Source organism: Bufo bufo, chromosome 1 (assembly GCF_905171765.1).
Source record: "Bufo bufo chromosome 1, aBufBuf1.1, whole genome shotgun sequence".
NCBI classification, from domain to species: domain Eukaryota; kingdom Metazoa; phylum Chordata; class Amphibia; order Anura; family Bufonidae; genus Bufo; species Bufo bufo.
This window is the reverse complement of record NC_053389.1, coordinates 77,737,325-77,757,579: the sequence shown is the minus strand read 5'-3', so window position 1 is coordinate 77,757,579 and position 20,255 is coordinate 77,737,325. Positions and strand designations below refer to the sequence as shown.

Genomic DNA, 20,255 nt, shown 5'->3' with positions numbered 1-20,255 from the left:
GCCCGAAACACTTCAGAATTAATCCTGCTGCTTTTGTCAGCAGTCACATCATCAATAAATACAAGAGAACCAGTTCCATTGGCAGCCATACATGCCCATGCCATGACAGTACCACCACCATGCTTCACTGATGAGGTAGTATGCTTAGGATCATGAGCAGTTCCTTTCCTTCTCCATACTCTTCTCTTCCCATCACTCTGGTACAAGTTGATCTTGGTCTCATCTGTCTATAGGATGTTGTTCCAGAACTGTGAAGGCTTTTTTAGATGTCGTTTGGCAAACTCTAATCTGGCCTTCCTGTTTTTGAGGCTCACGAATGGTTTACATCTTGTGGTGAACCCCCTGTATTCACTCTGGTGAAGTCTTATCTTGATTGTTGACTTTGACACACATACACCTACCTCCTGGAGAGTGTTCTTGATCTGGCCAACTGTTGTGAAGGGCGTTTTCTTCACCAGGAAAATAATTCTTCGGTCATCCACCACAGTTGTTTTCCGTGGTCTTCCGTGTCTTTTGGTGTTTCTGAGCTCACCGGAGCATTCCTTTTTTTTAAGAATGTTCCAAACAGTTGTTTTGGCCACGCCTAACTTTTTTGCTATCTCTTTGATGGGTTTGTTTTGTTTTTCAGCCTAATGATGGCTTGCTTCACTGATAGTGACAGCTCTTTGGATCTCATCTTGAGAGTTGACAGCAACAGATTCCAAATGCAAATAGCACACTTGAAATGAACTCTGGACCTTTTATCTGCTCATTGTAATTGGGACAATGAGGGAATAACGCACACCTGGCCATAGAACAGCTGAGAAGCCAATTGTCCCATTACTTTTGGTCCCTTAACAAGTGGGAGGCACATATGCAAACTGTTGTGATTCCTACACCGTTCACCTGATTTAGATGTAAATACCCTCAAATTAAAGCTGACAGTCTGCAGTTAAAGCACATCTTCTTCGTTTCATTTCAAATCCATTGTGGTGGTGTATAGAGTCAAAAATGTTAGAATTGTGTCGATGTCCGAATATTTATGGACCTGACTATATACCCCATTATAAATGTTTAATTGTTTGGAATAACACAGTCCATAAAGTAAATAAACAATATATACCCAACATATACTGTATGCGGGTTTACAGCCTACTGTATATGGCAATGGTACTTTTTTATACACACAAATATGATGCATAAATATAAATTTTATGGTAAAATTGTGTGGTCATTGGATACTGCAGGTGGGTATGGCTTGGCCATGCTGTTAGGTTGTACATTAAATTGTGAAATGTAACTATTGGCATTCTGAACATATAACTATACATATACTACCATCTCTATCAGTTTTGGACTATCTGAATTTAGAGAAGCTGGGTGAACACTTCCCCTTTAAGAGTATCTTTATAGGATTTGGTTATTTTTATATCTCAGATTTTGGAATAATGTTGCCATGTAAAATCACCTGTCATTTAGACTGTAGTGCATTGCAAGTCCAATAGTACCCAGTACCCACTGGGGATGTATGTAAATCTGAAGTGGAGAGGCAGTCCCATTCCTTTATGAAGGAAGATGTTTCTTCAGAAAAATTGGAAAGGAAAGTCCACACACATTTTCTGTACTTCAGTGATTTTATTGTCATCAAGCAGGACTATTTCAACATGATGTCGGAGTTGAGCAACCAGTCAGGGCTCCGCAGCCTTTGCTATTAGGAACTACATCTCTTGATATCTACCCCTTAAAGAGGTTCTGTCACTGTAATACCCCAGAGTGGCATTACTACCTCTTTTTGGACCCCCGCTATCTTTATTGGTGCATCATGTGTCAGCTCCTATATTTAATGCCATTTCCTGCAATGTGTATATGTATTTCCTCATAATTTACTGTTTCAGTGTAATGTGCCTGGTTCACCAGCAGGCGGCAATCTGTGCAGAGCTAGTTTCTCTGGAATGGAATCTTCTATTCCATACTAGCCCTCTCTAGAGAGGGAGGAGTTAGTTAGTTAGTTAGTTAGTTAGTGAGTCAGTCTAGCCTTCCCCTCCTGGGGAGAGGTTGTGTGTCCGCCAGCAGAGTGCTGTCTTTTCTGCTGGGCCCAGAGGCCCTGACTCTGAAGTCTATATGGTTGCTTGTCCCCTCCTGGGCTTGCATTGCCTTAACCCGAAGCTAAGTGAGCTTGAAGCCAGGAAGAAGTTCCTAGGATTAAAGATAAAGTAAGAGACAGACTGCAGACAGCTAGGTTCCAGCAGAAGAGGAAGAAGTTCCAATTTACACAGCCAGCATGGCAGGGCTGATAAAGCTACAGTATAGCAGAGCTGAGATTGTTGCAGAAGTGTCTGCCTGCCAGAGTTAAGCCAATACCTGCTGATGACCAAAATGAAGGTTGGAAACTGTTTGGATTACCGTTTATGCCAAGTAAAGCTGTGTACAGCGTTACTACAAGTCTGGACTCAATTATTCCTTCATCATCCAAGTTATTCATCCCTTTCTGTACCACTTCGTCCAACCACATCTGGGATCCAAGGATATGCAGGTAGGAGCACCGTGACACGTGCATGCAACATCTTCAGAGACACTGTAGGTCACTCTACATCACTCTGGCAATCCTACCCCTGGGTACCAACACTACCATCTACAAAGGGGACTCCATGTCCTCGTTGCAGCAATGCAACTAGCGTCACGACTACTTGCTCTATCAGAGGGACATATAATCGCAAATACCTCTTAAGAGGCAAGGGATACCCCAGGCGTGGGCGTTACATCACCAAACCATTGTAGTGAGAGAGGCTGACCTGCTACATGTGCACAGGTCAGCAGAAGCTCGCAGTCTTTGTCCCATCCCCATCTGTGGCTTTATTTCTGAGAAAACGGAATGTTTAATATATGCAAATGAGCCTCTAGGAGCAATGGGGGTGTTATCATTACTCCTGGAGGCTCCATTCTCCCTGGTGCTGCTACGCCCCTGCACTTTGTCAGGGTCAACTTGATTTCTCCTAGTCTTGTACCTTTGCCATTCGCTTCAGTATCTGATGTGGATGCAGTACAGGATAGAGGCTCACTGGCAGTTTTCCTCTGTACTGAAAGTGCACAGCAAAAGCCAAAGACTAGGGGAAGTCAGGGCCAGGCGTGAAGGCATCAATATCAGATCGTCGGGAACTGACATTTGCCAATCAGCTGTTTGAAGAGAATCTGCCTTCTGCTTCTTCTCCTTTTCCACATCATCTAATATCGATGAGAATATGTCATCAGGAACATCCAGCTCCTCCTCTCTCTGCATCTTGCTGACTTTTCTAGGACATGGGGACTTTGAAGGATGATTTTGAAGAAGTAAAGCCAGCAAAAGATGAGGATGGTCATCTTTAAGACCTGCCCCTCCCTAAGGGATGCAGACTGGATGGTATTGGTTGGCATGCTGACACTGGAATAATAAAGACGTCCATCTTATAGGTAGTTGAATTACATTTACGACTGATGTAGGAATGAATGTCCCAGTACATCATCTGCCTAGTGTCAACATGGGATTTTACTGCACTTTAGAGACATGCACTTTCCCTCCACTCTCTCTGCAGTCTCCCTGCACTCTCCCTATGATCTTCCTGCACTCTCCCTGCAATCTTCCTCTCCAATATTCTTCTATTAATCATTTACAGCAACACTGTCCCTAGAACATGAGCGCTTACCACATCTCTCCAGAGGCGGACTGGAATATTAAAGTGGCCTTGGAAAAAAAAAAAAAGTGGCCCCATGTTGTATGTGGGTCCAAAGTGACAGAAGGCAGGACAACAGAAGTAGGCGGGGCCAGCAGTACCATAGTTCAGCACAAAATACTGCCTTGGCAAAACCAAATACCACAATATATGAAACCGTGTCATTGTACTGAGGATGGTCATACAGTCGAAATCAGGAGGGCACCTGTGGCCGCTGCCCAGGTGCATAAGTGCCTGATGCTTCTACCTTAATTAACCCTGAGAGCATCCGATCTTTATGTATCTGGCTGGTGGCCAAGAAGAGGGCTTTGGTGTCCCTCTGGGCATCGGCTCACTGGGAAACTTTCCTGTTGGGTCTATGGCAAGTCCAGCCATATGTCTTTCCCTAAACTCAGCTCACAGGACAATGGAGGAGACCGCGCGGGATGAGGGTTTTATAGGGCTGCGAAATCACAGGGGATGGCTACCTGCCGACTGGACGGCATTATGGGTGATTTCTGGTGTACCTACTTTCACTTTGTAACACGTGCAGCCGCCATTTTAGGAAAAACTGATTTGTTACCACGAAGAGCGAGGAAATTCAGATTAATTGCGAATCAAAGTTTTCCTAAACTTCAGACTGAGTTCCCTTTAAATGCTTTGCTTCACTCAACACTAGTACAGAACAAGCTAATGATAATAAAAAATAATTACCGGTACTTCTTTACCATGGTGGAATCATCTAGTGAGTTTTCACGCACATAGAGGTACTTTTAAATTTTTTTAAGCTTGGAAAACCCCTTTAATATTCTGTCCTATGAACAATTGTAAAAGTCCTTACTCTAAGGCCGAATGCACACGGCCGTGTTCCGCGGCCGAGAGCGGTCCGTGGTATGCCGGGCTGGATTCCTGTTCAGAGCAGCAGCACGGTGTCATTGGTTGCAATGACGCCGTGCGCTTCATGTCGCCGCTGCACTACAGTAATACACTATACGAGTGTATTACTGTAGTGCAGCGGCGGCATGAAGCGCACGGCGTCATAGCAACCAATGACGCCGTGCGCTCCTGCTCTGAACAGGAATCCAGCCCGGCATACCACGGACCGCTCTCGGCCGCGGAACACGGCCGTGTGCATTCGGCCTTAGCTGATGTGTTCAGTGCAGAATAGAAACAGATTCATCAGGTATTCTACAAGCCGAAAAGGTGCAAGAAAATATGTCCTCCAGCATAGTTCTAGATGTGGGGAGAATATTAGTTCATCATGTAGGACAGATACAATATCTAGACACATTACATGGTTCTAAAATATATTTCTTCAGAATTTTTCAAATGCCTAGAGCAAAATGTTTTTATCTTCTCTGATGGCACTGAAAGTGTTAAAGCGTTGGGCTGATGCCTTCTGTCTGGATCTGAAGATAAATATCAGACAGGAACCCGGCCCTGCTTACTTTAGTGCTTATGTAGATTACGGAACAGCTCAGTCAAGTCTGACCGTGTCTGAGCTAGTGATGTAATGTTACAGTTGGCTGAGCGTATATGCACTTGTGACAATGTGGCTACAGTTTAGGGGGAAAAAACCTATAAGCCTTAAAGGGGTCCTCTCACTTCAGCAAATGGCATTTATCTTGTAGAGAAGTTAATACAAGGCACTTACTAATGTATTGTTATTATCCATATTGCCTCCTTTGCTGGCTAGACTCATTTTTCCATCAATCATACACTGCTCGTTTCCATGGTTACGACCACCCAGCAATCCAGCAGCAGTGGCCGTGCTTGCACACTATAGAAAAAAGCACTGGCCTCTCTGGTGGCCGGGACCATAGGAACGCACATAAGCCAGCTCTTTTTCCTATAGTGTGCAAGCATGACCACCGATGCTGGATTGCAGGGTGGTTGTGTTATCGCAATTTATGCGATTCTCATCTTCTTTGTGTGGTGCCAAATCAATTAGAAGTATAAATATGTACGTATCATACTGCTTTCATAATGAGACCAGACATGCCAGTTGGTTTCATGAAAGCATCTTCTCATTCCCCTGAGCCAGAGCAAGAAGAACCCCTTTATTCAAGTTACATTTACTTACATAGCAGACATGACATCACAAAAGGGGTGTTCCTTAAGAAGAGACTATTGGCTCCTTAACCTGATAGGAGTGGTTTCAGCAACTTCAACTCTGAGTTCATAGGTAGATTTGAAAACTGCAACCTAATCCCCCTCCCCTTCCCCCCAGTGTCCTTAAGACAAAGGAATGCACACAAGGCTCATACATCTGGTTTGCGGCCATCTAGTGGACAGAAAAGAGTACTACAGAATGTTCACATCATATATAGAGAGAAATAAAACCTATCTCTCACAGTCGTAACCATGGAAACTGTCACACCGGTGACAGGTTTGAGAAGATCTGAAAGATTATCTGCTCATTAGTGATCTGACAGCATCTTTTGGTTTCACTTTGTCTGTGTGTTGCTTGTATGTCCACACCTCCTGTTCAGGTGTGGATCATGTGACCTTTACCTTCCCCTATTTAGTTTGACTCCACCCATCACTCCTTGCTCTGGATAGCTTCATTTGGTGTTGGAAGAGCTGGAGTGTGGTTCTAGTTGAAGTCCTTATCATCCATCATCCATCATCCTTAGAAGTTAAGTGTTCCGCTTGTTGTGTTTTGTATTCCTCCCCCCCCCCCCCTCTGTTGTTTACTAGGCCTCAGTGAGACGCTGGTTCCTTCACCAGGGAAGGAGCGGGTTGTCTCTGCCCTGTCATAAGTCTAGGGCATCTGAGGGCCACCAGGGTTTTCTAGGTTCCTGTGTATGGGCATCTCTACCATCGAGAGGTGCCCATACGGATAGGAGTTAGGGCCAGGAGCAGGGTTTCATAGGTGGTGACCCTTTTCCTTTCCTAGCGGTGAGGCCTAGTGTCTTTACCCTTCCGTCTTGTTGTCTTTTGATGTTCTCCCCTAATACATCCGTGACATTATTCAGAGCCCATACCGCCATTTTTTGTTCTGATCTGTGCAGCTATGGATGCTATGACTGCACTGGTCGAACAGATGCAGAATCTGACTTTGGAGGTAGCAGACCTCCGTGCGATGGTTTTGCAAATTAAGGGCCCACAGGCTGTTGGTTCAGGTGGTGGGTTCCAGGCCTGCCCTAAACCGAAGGTGGCTCTCTCGGACAGGTTTTCCGGTGGTGGTGACAATTTCATCCGGTTCAGGGAGTCATGTAAATTATACTTTAGGCTTCGTCCATACTCTTCTGGTGATGAGTGTCAACGTGTGGGTATGATTATTTCATTACTTAAAGAGGACGCACAATCTTGGGCTTTTTCTCTGCCGACCGGATCACTGTCCCTCCGGTCGGTGGATGAATTCTTTAGAGCCTTGGGTCTACTCTATGATGACCCGGATCGGATCTCTCAGGCCGAGACCAAGTTACGGGGTTTGCGGCAGGGAGAACGTTCTGCGGAGACCATTTGCTCTGAATTTAGGAGATGGGCTACGGATACAGAGTGGAACGATTCTGCTCTCCGTAGCCAATTCTGCCAGGGTCTCTCTGAGAGACTGCAGGACGCATTGGCTTTTCATGAAAATCCTGAGTCATTGGAAGCAGCTATGTCCCTTGCTGTACGTCTTGATAGACGCCTGAGGGAGAGATCTAGGGGTCCTCACCTTCAGAACGTACTGTCCAACAAGGCTACTGCTTCCTTTGACACTTATGGTGGAGAGACTCGGGTGGTTGTGCCTTGTGATGAGCCTATGCAGTTAGGAGGGGCTACTCCTGGAACTACTGGCAAAAGCTTGGGTCATGTGAAAGGAGTCTGCTTTTGTTGTGGCAAGAAGGGACATTTTGTGAATATTTGTCCGTACTTGCAGCATCAAGGTGTAAACCAAAGAAAAAAAAAGGTTAATCCCCAAATTACTATTGGAAGTGTGGTTGGGCAGCAAGAAAACCTACTTTTGTCTTTTACTGGTAGTACCCGTTTTCTCCTGTCAGCCGAGGTGGTGCTAGAGTCCAAAACTGTGAAAATCGAAGCTTTTATCAACAGTGGGGCAGGAGTTAACTTGATTGATGGACAGTTTGTACGCATTCACGGGTTGACTACTAATGCATTAGAGAATAGTATTTCTGTCTTTGCAATTGACTCAGCACCTCTCGCCCAAAAAAGCCTGTCGCAGGTAGTGAATGACATTAATTTAAGAGTGGGTGATTTGCATCAGGAATCTATCTCCTGTTATGTGTTGGAGGGTCTGCCTGCTCCGTTGGTGTTGGGCTTACCATGGTTAAGCAAACATAACCCTAACATCGATTGGCAGGCGAGACAGATTCTCGAGTGGAGTGATTTTTGCATGGACAACTGTCTTAATGCATCGTTCTCTATGGTTACCACTAAAACTGTACCCTCGTTCATTTCTGAATTTTCTGATGTGTTTTCTGAGAATGGTAATCAGGAGTTGCCTCCGCACCGGGAGTATGACTGTCCCGTCAATCTTATTCCCGGAGCTAAATTGCCCAAATCTCGGTTGTATAATCTTTCGGAACCCGAAAGAAAGGGTATGCGAGAGTATATCACCGAGAGATTGTTGGTGCCAAGGTTTTCTCTAAATTGGATCTGAGGGGGGCATATAATTTGGTAAGGATCAAGGAGGGGGAAGAGTGGAAGACCGCTTTTAATACCCCTGAGGGTCATTTTGAAAACCTGGTCATGCCCTTTGGGTTAACCAATGCTCCTACAGTTTTTCAACACTTTGTCAATGACATCTTTTATCATCTGGTGGGGAGGTTTGTCGTTGTATACCTTGATGACATACTAATTTATTCGCCTAATATGGAGACTCATCAGGATCATGTGAAACAGGTGTTACAGATCCTAAGAGAGAATAAGTTGTATGCTAAGATGGAAAAGTGTGTATTTGCTGTACAGGAAGTGCAATTTCTGGGTTACCTGCTATCATCCTCAGGTTTTCGTATGGATCCCGAGAAGGTCCGTGCCGTGTTGGACTGGGATCGACCCGAAAATCTGAAAGCTCTTATGTGGTTTTTGGGGTTTACCATTTACTACCGTAAATTTATCTTGAACTATTCATTGGTGGTTAAACCTTTAAAGGGTTTCTACCACTTTGTTTTCACATAATTAGCTTTCAGACACTAGCGATCCGCTAGTGTCTGCTCTACCAAACCATCCTAATATAATTGCTTTTGGGGCAGCTGTTTCGCTAAAAAAAGAACTTTTATTGATATGTTAATGAGCCTCTAGGTGCTATGGGGGCTTCATTAGCACCTAGAGGCTCGGTCTACCTTCACAAACTGCCGCCGCCCAGCGCGTCCCTCCAGCCCGCCCATCTCCTCCGGAATGTGATCCTCCCTGTGAGCGTATGTATTCGGCGCATGCGCAGTGAATGTCTGACCGCTTCCCTGCTCAGACATCTCCACTGCGCCTGCGCGATGACGTCATAGTGCTTCGAGGAACAGGCGCAGTGAAGATGTCTGTGCAGAAAGCGGTCAGACATTCACTGCGCATGCGCCGAATACATACGCTCACAGGGAGGATCGCATTCCGGAGGAGATGGGCGGGCTGGAGGGACGCGCTGGGCGGCGGCAGTTTGTGAAGGTAGACCGAGCCTCTAGGTGCTAATGACGCCCCCATAGCACCTAGAGGCTAATTAGCATATCAATAAAAGTTCTTTTTTTAGCGAAACGGCTGCCGCAAAAGTAATTATATTAGGATGGTTTGGTAGAGCAGACACTAGCGGATCACTAGTGTCTGAAAGCTAATTATGTGAAAACGAAGTGGTAGAAACCCTTTAACAGACATGACTAGGAAGGGTGCTGATATTTCTATCTGGTCTGATGCGGCATAACAGGCCTTTTCTCCTGTGAAAGAATGTTTTGCTTCGGCCCCTATTCTGATGCAACCGGACGTGTCTCAGCCATTTATTGTTGAGGTTGATGCGTCAGAGGTTGGGGTAGGAACAATATTGTCGCAGGGTCCTTCACCCAGTAAATGGCGCACATGTGCATTTTTCTCTAAAAAACTTTCGACTGCTGAAAGGAATTATGATGTGGGGAATAGGGAATTGCTGGCCATTAAGTTGGCATTCGAGGAATGGCGGCATTGGTTGGAAGGAGCAATTCATCCTATTACGGTAATTACGGATCACAAGAATCTGGCCTACTTGGAGTCGGCTAAGCGACTGAACCCAAGGCAGGCCAGATGGTCATTGTTTTTCACCAGATTTAACTTCATCGTCACTTACCGCCCTGGGGTTAAGAACTTCAAGGTGGATGCTTTGTCACGTAGCTTTCCTGGGGAGGGTGAGTCTAATGACCCTAGTCCCATTTTATCTGAAGGGGTAGTTATTTCCGCTCTTTATCCTGATCTCGAGGCCAGGGTGTTGGAGGCACAGGAGGATGCTCCGGACTCTTGTCCTCAGGGGAAATTGTTTGTTCCCCCCAAATCACGTCACAAGGTGTTCGAGGAACATCACTGTACGGTGCTTGCTGGGCACCCTGGGAGCAGATCGACTATTGATCTCATCTCTCGCAGATTCTGGTGGCCGGGGTTGCGTAAGTGTATTGAGGACTATGTGTCAGCCTGTGGTACCTATGCACGTGCTAAGGTGACACATACTCGGCCTTCCGGATCTCTGCTTCCATTGCCCATCCCGTCCAGACCTTGGACCCATTTGTCCATGGATTTTATCACAGATTTACCAAATTCTTCAGGAAAGACCGTGATTCTGGTGGTTGTCGATCGTTTTAGTAAAATGGCACACTTTATTGCATTACCTAGTCTACCCAATGCTAAAACTCTTGCACAGGTGTTTGTCGACAACATCGTGAAACTACATGGCATTCCCTCTGATGTGGTGTCCGATAGAGGGACTCAGTTTGTTTCCAGATTCTGGAGAGCGTTCTGTACTCGTCTGGGTGTACAATTGTCCTTCTCTTCGGCTTTTCATCCTCAGTCGAACGGACAGACGGAGCGCACTAATCAGAATCTGGAGACTTACTTGAGATGTTTTGTTTCAGAGAATCAGCAAGAGTGGTCTTCATTTTTGTCGTTAGCTGAGTTTGCTATAAATAACCGTAGACAGGAATCCACTGATAAGTCGCCGTTTTTTGGTGCATATGGGTTCCATCCACAGTTTGGTACATTTTCTGGTGCTCATAATTCCGACATTCCTGAGGAGGAACGATTTTCCTCTTCTTTGTCTTCTATTTGGCAGAAAATCCAAAATAACCTGGAAAAGATGGGCAACAGATGTCAGCGTGCGGCTGACAGGAAACGTATGAGTGGTCCGGACCTGAGAATGGGTGATTCTGTGTGGCTGTCTACAAGAAACATTAAACTTAAGGTACCTTCTTGGAAGTTGGGACCAAGATTTATTGGTCCATATAAGATCACTGAAATTGTTAACCCTGTAGCCTTCCGTCTTGAACTTCCTCAGGCATTAAAAATCCATAACGTATTTCATAAATCGTTGTTAAAGAAATGTGTTGAACCTGTTGAGTCGTTCTCCTTGCCTCCCGCTCCTGTCATGGTGGACGGCAATTTGGAATTTCAGATCAGCAGGATTGTGGACTCTCGAGTTCTCCGGAGATCCCTCCAGTATCTCGTTCATTGGAGAGGGTACGGACCAGAGGAGAGGATGTGGGTTCCAGCGACCGATGTTAATGCTAGTTGTCTGGGGAGAGCATTCCACAGAGCTCACCCTGATAAGGTTGGTCCTGGGTGCCCGGAGGTCACCCGTAGAAGGGGGGGTACTGTCACACCGGTGACAGGTTTGAGAAGATCTGAAAGATTATCTGCTCATTAGTGATCTGACAGCATCTTTTGGTTTCACTTTGTCTGTGTGTTGCTTGTATGTCCACACCTCCTGTTCAGGTGTGGATCATGTGACCTTTACCTTCCCCTATTTAGTTTGACTCCACCCATCACTCCTTGCTCTGGATAGCTTCATTTGGTGTTGGAAGAGCTGGAGTTTGGTTCTAGTTGAAGTCCTGATCATCCATCATCCATCATCCTTAGAAGTTAAGTGTTCCGCTTGTTGTGTTTTGTATTCCTCCCCCCCCCCTCTGTTGTTTACTAGGCCTCAGTGAGACTCGGGTTCCTTCACCAGGGAAGGAGCGGGTTGTCTCTGCCCTGTCATAAGTCTAGGGCATCTGAGGGCCACCAGGGTTGTCAGGTTCCTGTGTATGGGCATCTCTACCATCGTGCCCATACGGATAGGAGTAAGGGCCAGGAGCAGGGTTTCATAGGTGGTGACCCTTTTCCTTCCCTAGCGGTGAGGCCTAGTGTCTTTTCCCTTACGAGCAGTGTATAATGTGATGGAAAAAATGTGTCTAGCCAGCAAAGGAGGCAATATGGATAATAACGATACATTACTAAGTGGCTTGTATTAACTTTCTCTACATGATAAGTGCCACTTGCTGAAGTGAGACCACTCCTTTAAGATATGTTCACATGAAGCGGTTGAGGTTAACATGGTATCAAATCTTCATCGGGAAAAGTGCAGTTTTTACAGGTCAAACATGTTAAATAAATGTGTTTTACTTGTAAAAAATGGAACCACATTGACAAACACATCAAAACTGCATTGCAATTTTTCTGATGCACTTTTGATGTGGTCTCGTTGGAACTCAGCATCAGAACCGAAGGGCAGGAGAAACCAAAGGAGAGGAAAAAGAAGACCTAAACATGGTGAAATTCATAAAATAGCAGGAAAAATACGGAATGCTTGTGCAATTGTGTTATTATACTACTAGTCTGCGATTTACAAGGCAAAGAAATCCTCAGAGTGCTTCTTTATAGGGCATCTGTCAGCAGATTTGTACCTATGACACTGACTGACTGTCACATGTGCACTTGGCAGCTGAAGGCATCTGTGTTGGTCCCATGTTCATATGTGCCCGTACTGCTGAGAAAAATGATGTTTTAATATATGCAAATGAGCCTCTAGGAGCAACGGGGGCGTTGCTGTTACACCTAGAGGCTCTGCTCTCTCTGCAATTGCCGTGCCCTCCCCAGTTTGATTGATAAGGCCAGGTAGTGAAAACATCATCACACCTAGCCCTGTCAAAGTGGAGAGTGGGTTGCAGTGGCAAAGAGAGCAGAGCCTCTAGGTGTAATGACAATGCCCCCGTTGCTCCTGGAGGCTCATTTGCATATATTAAAATATCCCTTTTCTCAGCAATGCGGGCACATACGATCATGGGACCAACACAAAAGCCTTCAGCTGCCAAGTGCACATGTAACAGGTCAGCCAAGGTCATAGGAACAAATCTTCTGACAGATGAACTTTAATGTGTTTCATATAATGTGGCGTTAGGGACATGAGTAGGTATGCATTCTGTGCATTCTCGATGGCTTATTTTTACAGTGTTTGACTCCCTAATGGCATGTGACTCAAAGGGAACCTCTGACACGAAGATAATCTTATAACAATGGAATGCTCTATGTTATCACCAAGTGAACAAATATTATGTTGGTAACACATTCCTGATGTATTCTTCCCCACGTGTCTGCGCAAACATTATTATTTATCGCATTTCTGACACAGCCAAGCAATAAAACCTAATAACTATGCCAAGATATAACATTCTATGTATGCTTGTTTTATTATTTCCATATACATATGAAGCACATTACCAGCATATTTTAGACCAGCTACTTTATTGTATTGGTGTAATCCTTCAAAAGGTCCAGCCCTTTTTGTAGCTATAGGCGTACAATGGATGAACTTAATTAGAGCCCCAGTCATCCATCGAAAAGTGTTGCAGAAGTGGGATTCATCAACATGTCTTCTAACTCAGGACACTTTAATTTACATACCGGCACAGCACCATTTTTTGCTTTGCAGAGCAGAACATATTTCTGCCAATAGATGGTACATTAAAGTGCCGTAAAACGAGGGTCTCAATGAAAGTGCTGACATAATAATTTTCACAGCACACCAACTGATTGTTTGTGGTACTGCATGTAAAATGTAATGTTTATGAGAAGGAGATTGCAATTCTAACTATGAAATGAAAGTGTATGTATTGCCATGCATCCTAATTATATATAGTCCTCAACATTGAAATTGCAACACCAAGAAGGGCTAGCAGTAAGGTTATGTAAATCGAAGAAGTAGCGGGTGCCGCTAAGATCTGCAGAGGATCAAATTTTCAAGCACCTACTGTAATTCCAATCTGTGGCATGTGAGAAGAACCAAAGTTTTTAAGCCACATGAAAGTTCCAAATTCGGATCAAGTTGTGGGATGATTGTACGATGCCTCCAGTTCATCAACCTGCCAGTTATCACCAATTGTCTCAAACTGAGAGGGACAGAATCCTTGAACTGAGAGAGCTTGGTTTATCACTCCAGTAGATCACTATGTGCCTAGACCGAGATAGCAGTGTTCAAAGTTGCATGTCTTGGTGGTTGGCAGAACAACAATGAACTGGAATGACAGCAAGAGGTGCACAGAGGCAAACCTCTGCACGTATTGATTGTCTGATCAGAAGAATGATGCATAGTGGTCCATTCTGTGCTGCAAGTGAAATCGAACATCACATCCCAAGCCTAGGGCGGCAAACAGCATCTGCACAAACCATCAGAAGGTGTTTGCACTTAATTGGTCTACGAACAAGATTTCCAGGGGATCCATTGACCTCACATCTCTGCTCTTAAAGGCTATCATGGTACACCGCAAAACTGCAATGGAGGCTGGAACCGATCTCCAAAATGAGGAACTCCGCTACAGTAAGACGTATGGTAGTGGGTGAATGTGCCACCCTGCCAGGAAAATAGAGCTTTATCCATATACTTTTTTGCAGACAGAAAAGGTTTAAACACTTGGGGGACAAAAGCCTTCACATACAAATCTGCGCACAACTAAATACATGCTGGAAGATGATGACAGGCGGCAACTGTTTATTTGCATGCAGTTTTTTTTGGGAATTGGATTAAAGTCTAATGAATAAAGTGAAAGGAGCACATTCTCTACGATATCATAAGAAACGGGCAGCAAAACCATAACTCCAGGAAAGGATACACCTGTATATATTGGCCACTAACACTTCAAAGAGCAGCTTCCTAATTCTCTCTACCTAGAACACAGACACTCTGCTCATTGCTTCTGGCCCAGACTTCAGAGAACAAAATAGCAGAGCAGGTCTGGTCCCATCATTGTAATGAATGTCCCAGTACATCATCTGCCTAGTGTCAACATGGGATTTTACTGCACTTTAGAGACATGGAATGATGGGTGATGTAAAACGCAGGCGGAAAATCTAGACGTGTGCTTACTGAGCGGGCTTGGCAAACTGACCGAGGGATTCATCGAGAAAGAAAACAAAGTCTTTCCACAAGGTAATACAGCGCACACTTCACAAGTGATTGGTGGCTCTCAGGTCACTCCTATTTCTCAATACATGTCCTAGGATTATTACTTCAGCAACCATGACAGTCTATCTATCTATCATCTATTTCATATCTATCTATATAGAAAAGAAAAAAAACAAAGCAGCACTGCTGAATATAAGATAAACAATGTGTTTCAGCATCTGCGGACGTAATCAAACCTCCAACAAATAGCAAAGAATTCCACAGCACTCCAGGAAAAGTGAATAAAGGACACTACTATTGAACATTTCCTGAGAGTGCCATGGAATTTCTTTGCTATCTTTCTATTTATCCATCAATATATCTATCTATCTATTTATCTATCTCATATCTATCTATCTAAGCATATGGATATCATAGAGGTGGTCCCCACATAGCATCCTCTTCTATTAGTCAAAGCACAGAGCCCCTGTAATTAGCTGCTTCTGCTCTAGCAGACGTGGCACTGCCAGACGTGGCACTGCATTGTATTACATAGTCAACCATTCAAGTTCAGAGCAGCTGATGTGTATTATAATATATATAGGGGAAAGCTACTCTCCCTTAGACGCAAAACTGGCAATATGGCATCAGATGGACATGCCACAGTCCACTGTCCTTTCTACTACAGTATTGTGTGAGCCACTGAGCCCAATGCCACGTTGGCCTTCTCTGATGACAAGATATATCAGTTGTTGTATGCATTTGGTCTCAGTGGAAGGTAGAAAGGCATGGGGTAATTTCAAAAAAGAAAGAAGAAAGTGTGTACTTCTGCGTCTAATAAAGAATCCCTGAGCTTGTCAGTTTAGCAGCATTGTATGGTTAGCTATGATTATTTCTCAATTGACATGGATTGTGCATGGCCTGCAATAGGATTGAATGGCACCAACTTAAAGGCTATGGTTGCATTTGGGGGCAATTTTTTATCATTGCATTTTGCTTACATTGGGCTAAAAATCATTTTTTTTTTTCAATAGGTCTTTATTAAACATTTTCAACAGTTTTTCATGTACAGATTTTACTACATCTACAGACTATTGCTCTCTGCCTCACACTGAATACCTCATCAAGCTGCTCTGATGTGATCTGCAGCCCTTATCTGTACTTTCTTGACAGTTCATAAACACTCAGTTAAGCTATATTCTTATCGGTTTGGTGTTACGGGTAGTTAGTGTAGAACCACTGTGCCAACCAACTGGTTTGACTTTGGGTTAGACCTAAGGACGTTATCTAGGCAGTCCCTCTGTATTCACCCTTTAACCCCTGTACAAAGCTTTAGACTTCGGTGCAGAGAGCCACCAAACCGCCATCTCTTGGAATAGTCCCGGTGTGGTTGAAAGCTGATCCACTTGGGCCAGAGACACTGGTGCGAAGTACTAGCAATACCTGTAGTCAGTAAACAAGCTGAGGTCCGGCCAGGCAGAGTTCATGCGAATCTGTAAATCTAGTCTGAGGTCAGGGCATGCAGCAAAGGGTCCATTCAGTAAAAAAAAACTAAAGTCAGGTCAGGCAGAGGAGAGTCAGAATTGCTAACCAGGCATAAGTTGGTACAAAGGTGGACAAACAGAACAGCACACTTCACCAGGGACTAATAAGCAAGGTAACCTAAAGCTCAAGCACCGTCCTCTAGGGGAAGGTGCCTTAATTACCTAACAGATCGCAGCCATTGTCTGGGGAAGACTAGGGTGCGCGTGCTGGCCCCTTAAAGGCCGCAGACAGTGTGCATGCATGCCCTAGAGATAGACCCAAGAAGCAGAGGGGCTAGCTTGGCAAACAATGTGGCACCGGTGCCCAATCAGAGGGGCGGAGCATCAGTGGGCATGGGCCACCAGCATAACATTTGGTAAGAATTTAGCTTTATGAGTGTTTATGAGCTGTCAGGATTTCAGAGATAAGGACTAAAGATTGAGCCATTAGCACAACTGTCACGGCTGAGGATGGGGAAAACCCTCAGCCGTGCGGTATCAGCAGATGGAATGGCCGCTGCTCGACCAGGACAACAGGATTAGGGAGCTGGTGACCTCCTAATCGCATCCCTAACCTGACCCTGACTCCTAGCTACATGAGCCGACCTTGATGGTAGGAGGGCTCATGCTCCGGAACCTTGAAGTCCCTGCTAGCCCTCAAGATGGCCCTAAACTAGGAGCTGGGTAGACAGCCCGTTCCTCCTGGACACGGAGGAACAGGAGTCTAAAGTGGCCAAGCAACACAGACAGGGGAACATAAACAGACATATGGCAGTGACAGGTAAGTGAGCCTAGTACCACACTTACCTGCCACAGACACACAACCTGGAACCCAAGTGCTGCTGTCCACAAACACCAAAGACAGAGCACACCACACACATCATAGGAAACCAGGAAACCATATGCTGCAATAAGAAAAGACCAACAACCATCTACCAAACACCATACATGAAGTAAACACACATCTTCATAAACATAGTGAATCACAATTTATGACCACAAGGGTGGCCCTCACTGGTAGATGGAAATGTGACCAGGAGAGTTCCTCCAGCTTACAACAAGGCTGGAGTACCGCTCAGACATCAGGTCTAAACTGAGGCTTTATAGCCCATGCAGCCACACCCACAATCGGACACACCCAGTGCACACACACACTAGGAAGGAAGTTAACCCTTCCAAGCCAGGGAAGGGAAACACACACTTAAAGGAGAAGTGTCCAAAACACGAGACACACTGTGGCTGGTGCCGCAGGCAACGACATGGGTGGCACTCATGTCCTGGGAGTCAGCCCGAAGGCCAGGACACTGCCACCACATGTACACAACGACTAAACGTTGCCACGGGCAACCACAGTGAGGGGAACATGTAAGTGCACACCACACATAACACAGAGTGCACACAAACATACCAAAGTGCATACAAACACGCACACAACTCCAAGGGAACCGCACACAAAGCTGTTGTCCGCGGCAACCGCACTTGAGGCTAACAACATAATGCCTCAAGCTGCGGTTGAAACTACAACCCAAACCGCGGGCAACTGTATGCGGCTCCCAAGGAGTCACGGCCAAAACCGTGGCCGTGACAACAACTCTCTGAAAGAGGCAGAAAGTAATAGTCAGTAGATGTAGTGGAAGTGAAATCTGTAGAGGAAAACTGAGGTAGAGAGTAATAGTCTGTAGATGTAGTGGAAGTGAAATCTGTAGAGGAAAAACAGTTGACATTTTTTAATAAAGACCAATTGATAAAATTATTTTTAAACCAAATAAGTAGAATGCAATGATAAAAAAATGCCGCAAGGTTGTCGGTAGCCTTTAAATTCAGCAATGTGACAAAGAAACTGTCAGAACCTGCTGGGTGTTGTAGTTTCACAAGAGTTGGAGGGCAGCATGTTGTGCACCACTGCTATATATTTATAATTTTTGTGACTCCATCATAACTATTACACAGCAGGGTCCTCTTGGCAGTCAATCTGCTCTCAAACATTAGGTGTAATAAGCAAAGTACATTTCTGTGTGTGTGGTCTCCACAGAGGAATCTCCTCGGCCATAGTCCTCCTCTGCTAACGTCAGCTGTGTTTCACAAGAGCCAATCTGGAATTCCAATCATACTTCATCTGCTTCAAGGTAAATGTTGATTGATCCTCTGCATGTGGTGGATGGTTTTCACCAATGACCTCAGACATGATGCCAAGTTTTGTGTTCCTTCATGGGATCTTCTATTTATTAGCACAATGTAGATGCACAGTATGATCTTTGATATGATTCGGATATTACCAGTCAATATATTCTTATTTCATCAAAGCAGCTGCATAAAACAGAACACCTGAAACCCATTACATGAAGTGAATAAAGTTTTGACTACTAATTAGAACTGCTAAACCATGACTACAGGTCTATGACCAGTCTGTGAATTGATATACCGTAGTTGGTTTCTCAGATCTTCTGCAGAAATCCAAGCAGGTCTGGTTTTATAGATAATAATGCCCTGGATAAAATAGCAAAAGAGGCCAAGTGCTTGCAATTTTTAAACAGGTTTTTCTAATAATTTTAGCTCATTTAATACCATAATACCGCCATACAGTGCCAAGATAATACTGCAATCCACAGCCTATATACCATTATATAGTGTCAAGATAACACTTTCATATACATTCTACATAATGCCAGCATATACTGTAGTGTCACAATAATACTGCAATATACAGCCCATATACCACTATATAGTCTCAAGATGAAACCCCCCTATACAGCCTACATACTGTTCTATAGTATCAAAGTAATACTTTCATATAAAGCCTACATAACACCAGCAATACACAGTAGTGCTAAGATAATACTGCCATATACAGCTCACATAATATCTCCATATATTGTCACAATAAGGCCTCATGCACACGACCGTATTTTATTTACGTGTCCGTTCCGTTTTTTTTTGCGGATAGGATACGGGCCCATTCATTTCAATGGGTCCGCAAAAAACGCGGACAGCACACAGTGTGCTGTCTGCATCAGTATGTCCGTTCCGTTGCTCCGCAAAAAAAATAGTGCATGTCCTATTTTTTTCTAGTTTGCTGACAAGAATAGGCATTATTACAATGGATCAGGAAAAAAAACCGGAACGTCATCCGTTTTTTGGCGGATCCACAATTTGCGGACCGCAAAACACATACGGTCATGTGCATGTAGCCTAATACTGTTATTTACAGCCATAATAATATCAGTATGCGGTGATAAGATAATACTGCCATATACAACCCACGTAGTACTACCATATAGTGCCCAAATTGTATGAAGTATACAAATAATACTCATTTGAAGATCCCAAATATTACAGTAATATAGTTCCCATGTAATACTACACTTTAATCCCAAAATAATACTACCCTACACTGCTAAATAATACTGACACCTTTTCTATCCACAATACCAGTCAGGTTTAAGTTGGTTAAAAAAAGGGGGGTATGCTTTTGGAAAGTGTGGGTTTTATATAGAGAAAGATATGACACTTATCTATCGAAAGTATTCTTTGTTTTTGAAGACTTTTTAAACTTTGCAGTTTATGATCCATCCAATGTATGGGGGAGAATAGAATAACACGCTGCACTCGATGTAGATCCGCTTACTCCGGATTAATTATTTCAGTCTTTATAATATAACTCAAAGCTATATCTGGGCGCATAACTTAATATACAAAGAATAATCATTAATTCTAAAACAATGTAACAAAAATAGCCATCAGATATGCAGGGGATGATTCATG

General features: G+C 44.2%; 1 long non-coding RNA gene across 1 annotated transcript; it reads left to right on the top strand.

Annotated features, from left to right (window-relative positions):
- The first annotated feature begins 15,540 nt into the window (after positions 1–15,540).
- LOC120996527 lies at positions 15,541–18,281 on the top strand. Its single transcript, XR_005777798.1, has 3 exons — positions 15,541–15,554; positions 17,847–17,858; positions 18,145–18,281. It is a non-coding gene; the product is annotated as an uncharacterized LOC120996527 (long non-coding RNA).
- Positions 18,282–20,255: the final 1,974 nt, after the last annotated feature.